The sequence below is a fragment of the Salvia miltiorrhiza genome, chromosome 6, assembly GCF_028751815.1.
Source record: "Salvia miltiorrhiza cultivar Shanhuang (shh) chromosome 6, IMPLAD_Smil_shh, whole genome shotgun sequence".
Taxonomy (NCBI): domain Eukaryota; kingdom Viridiplantae; phylum Streptophyta; class Magnoliopsida; order Lamiales; family Lamiaceae; genus Salvia; species Salvia miltiorrhiza.
Genome location: NC_080392.1, coordinates 42,438,086 through 42,442,183, shown reverse-complemented (window position 1 = coordinate 42,442,183; position 4,098 = coordinate 42,438,086).

Genomic DNA, 4,098 nt, shown 5'->3' with positions numbered 1-4,098 from the left:
GAGACCCCCTTACCAAAATAAATGGTCGACTTAGCAATATTACAATGCTGCCCCGACACACTAGCATATATCTGTAATATAGAATTAATCATCACACAAGAACTCTTTGACGCTTGACAAAATAGCAGGACGTCATCCGCATATAGTAAGTGTGAAGGAAAAAGAAGTTGCCGCGACATACGCATCTGAGCAATGAAATTATTATCTGCCGCATGAAGAAGCAACCTGCTCAAGACGTCTTCAGCTAAACCGAAAATAAGAGGGGATAACGGATCTCCTTGCCTAACTCCTCGGCCGCACGAGAAAAACCCATGGATCGTGCCATTGAACATAATAGAAATCCGGGCAGAATGAAAAATGATCTGAATCCATTTTCTGAAAGTAGCCGGGAACCCAAACGCCTTTAACACAACATCCACAAACTGCCAATCCAAGGTATCAAAGGCCTTCTTAATATCCACCTTTAGCGCCAAATTATTTCCCTTAAGAGATCTATTCATACAATTAACTCCCTCTGAAGCAAGAAGAATACCTTCGTGAATCGAACGCCCATTCACAAACCCAAACTGGTTTGGCGATATAATAGAGGGAGCAATCACATTAAGTCTAGTAGTTAAGACCTTGGTAATGATTTTGAACAAAAAATTCCCAAGAACAATAGTCCTATAATCCGAAATAAACGTAGCGTCCACCTTCTTAGGAAGAAGAGTAAGAAAATTAGAGTTGAGGCCCACCGGCAAATAATGTCGAGTGAAGAAACGCTGGACAACTGCTATGATGTCTTCTTTTATAATCTCCCAGGCCACCTGAAAGAATTTGCCGTTAAAACTGTCCGGCCCCGGGGCACCATTACTGTTCATCGAGAAAACCGCCGCACGTATCTCATCTTCATCCAGACAAGCAACGAGCATATCCCCCTGATCAGTCGTGACAAGGGAAGGGATATGATGGTGAATCCAGGACATATCCACATCCGTGGGCTGTGCCGCAAAAAGATCTACATAAAATTAGACCACATGCCCAGCTATGGCATCGTGATTGTCAATCACAGCGTTATCAACAGTCAGCTGCTTAATGTTAAGGCGAGACCGTCTATATTTAACCATGTTCTGATAAAACTTAGTATTCTGATCACCATCAGAGAGCCAGGTAATTCGACTTTGCTGCCGCAGCAAAGAAGATTGCCGCGTAAGCATAGTACTAATGGAAGCCTGAAGTTGAATCTCTTGGTCAAACAAATCATCCGTATAGCCCAAGGTATCAATCTCTTCCTGTAAAGAACTCAGCTGCGTATAAAGATTAGCCAGAGAAGTATTGAAGTTGCCAAAGACATCTCGATTCCAAGTCCTTAGCTCTTTACGTAAGCGTTTGAGCTTTCGCATCACCCGCAACATAGGATAAGGAAAATTATCCTCATGACACCAAGAATGCCGCACAAAATCCATGAAACCAGGATGAGAGCACCACATGTTTAAAAACCGAAACTGTTTATGAGCGGCCGACGTTGCCATAGAACAACTGAGGAGAAGAGGAGAATGATCGGAACCTAAACGCAGGAGAACTCTATAGCTGATAGAGTCCCAAACATCATCAAACGAGGGAGAGATAAGGGCTTGGTCCAGCACCGACTCCGTGGTGCACGGGAACCTACGCCTATCCGTCCAAGTGTACAGCGGCCCCGAAGATATGGGTTGAATAAGCAAGTTGTCATCAATGAAAACCCTAAAATCGCGGCAAGCAATCGGACTGGGGTGACGCCTGCCCCTTCTTTCGTGAGACCCAAGAATGGCGTTAAAGTCACCAATGACTATGATCTCATTTGTCGTGAACGCTGACAACTCCTCCCAAAGTATACGACGTGTGATATAATTGCAACAAGCATGCACAAACGCAACTAAGAAAGAGGCAGTAGTATGGACCCTGATCACCACCACTTGTTCCGAGGAAAAAACTACATCCGTAATGAAATTTGGAGAGGCGAAAACCCAGATATTAGAAGCATGTTCCTCATGAAAATTCTGATGCACCGGCTGTACGTTCAAAGAATGCCAGAAGGAGGAAGGAACATTGCTGAAATTAGCCTTAGGCTCATAAAGACCAATCAGAGACGGAGAGTGAGACACACAATAGCTGTGTAAAATATCGCGGGCAATGGGATTCACGCCCCGAATATTCCAAGAAAGAATATTCATTGGAAATTTAACAACTGTTCTTCCTCAGAGTAAGGAATAACAACTTTAGCTGACTCTTCAGTCATAACATCACCCCACCGCTTGGTGCTTACCGCGTCCATCGTAAACAAAGGCGTCGATGGACGGGAAGTCGTGGAAAAAGCGTTAAGAGGGAGACCATTAGCATTCGCCTCTTTAACGCGAGCCAAAAAAGCTTTCGTACGAGCATTGGGCATCTCCGAATTCTGCTTATCCTCCGATCTGAAAGAAACCCCAGTCGAACCAGACCTTGTGCCACCGAAAACTCCAACACCATGGGACGTCACCATAGGCAGCGAGGAAGATAGACGTTGATGCGTATCTTGTAACACAGTGTCAGGAGTGTTGAAAATATTATTCCCACCTCCGACCACACCATCTGTTTGTTGAAACGTCTGAGAGGGGGAGAGCGCCCTCGTCTCAACCTGCAAAGGGTCAACCTTCGTAGCAATAATATCATCAGAATTCATTCTGGGCGATGGCGATTTAGACAAGTCCGATTGGGCTAGCTGAGCAACCGGATTGGAATGGCCAGTCGTGTTTTTATCCCCTTGGTCGCTAACCATTTGTTGAAAGTCCTGAGAGGTGATCAGGGCCTCCTTCTGGGCAGATACAAGCCCAGAGCTGACATCCCCAGTAGGCTCCTTGGAAACAGTATCAGCCGTATTAACAGCATCTCCTCGCTTAGGATCTGACTCAGCGTAAACCACCTCCGTATCCGACTCCTCTTCCAGAGGTTGTAAAGCATTATTATGATCAACCTCAGGAGCCTTCAGTTTCCAATGCTGTCGCTTTCTACCACGATTCCTCCTGCGGGCTGGGCGAAAATTGTCATCTCCCAGCGGTGCTTTCTCCTGTAAACCCATCCCTACCTGATCCTGAGACCCAGACTTGGCAGAGACCAAATCATTGTGTGAATCAGCCTCCTTACCCTTATCATCTTGAGAAGGACGTTTGAAACATCTGTCCACTGAATGTCCCACAATTCTACAAATGTCGCAGTAATAAGGAAGATTTTCATAATCGAATTCCACGTCAAACGTATTACCACCACGCGTCAATGTTAAACCATTAATTGCCAGTTTGGAGACATCCATCTCCACAAGGACTCTCGCAAATTGACCGACCGCTGCAGAATACGTTAAACCATCCATCTTAATTGGAGTGCCAACCGAGCGTGCGATACCTGCAACGACATCCGGGTGCCAAAACTCATGCGGTAAGTAGTAAATCCGCATCCAGACATGAGAGAGTGTGGAAGCTTCCTTGTAAGGGTCGAAATAAAGGGGTCCATTCCTTGATACGGAAAACCCCATATGGCAACTTCCAAGCCATTCTAGCCTTGGCTTTGAGCATGTCAACCTCCGTACTGAATTGAAGTGTGAAGAAACCTTCGCCCAACGGGACGACCCTAAATGGGCTATCTGGCTGCCATAGCTTGGCCAAATCCGAATGAATCTCCATAGCATTACGGGGCGTACTCCCCTTATTCATCAAGAGTCTCGAGTGGAGAGCAAACCGAAAATCCCTAAGTTGCTTTTGATACAAGGAATCCGGAATATCCAGAATCATCTTCTCCCCTGTGGAATGGGGGTGGAGAGCGCAGAAATCTTGTGCCAGTACGTCAGGAGGCTTAGACACAGAAACCCTAGTCGCCGCAGCATAGGAGCGATTAGGTTTAGCCGTATGAATATCTTCCGCAGTATTCTGTGCCGCCGAAGGAGAAACAGGCGAAACGGGCGAACTCTCCCGAGCAGCGGGGCCAGACTGATTCGTGGATGACAACCCATGGCCGCCATGCACGACGAGAGCGAGATCCATATTACTGTGAGGATGAGACGAGGAGACGGGACCTGAATGAACGGAGGTCATGCCGCCAAGCCTCGGA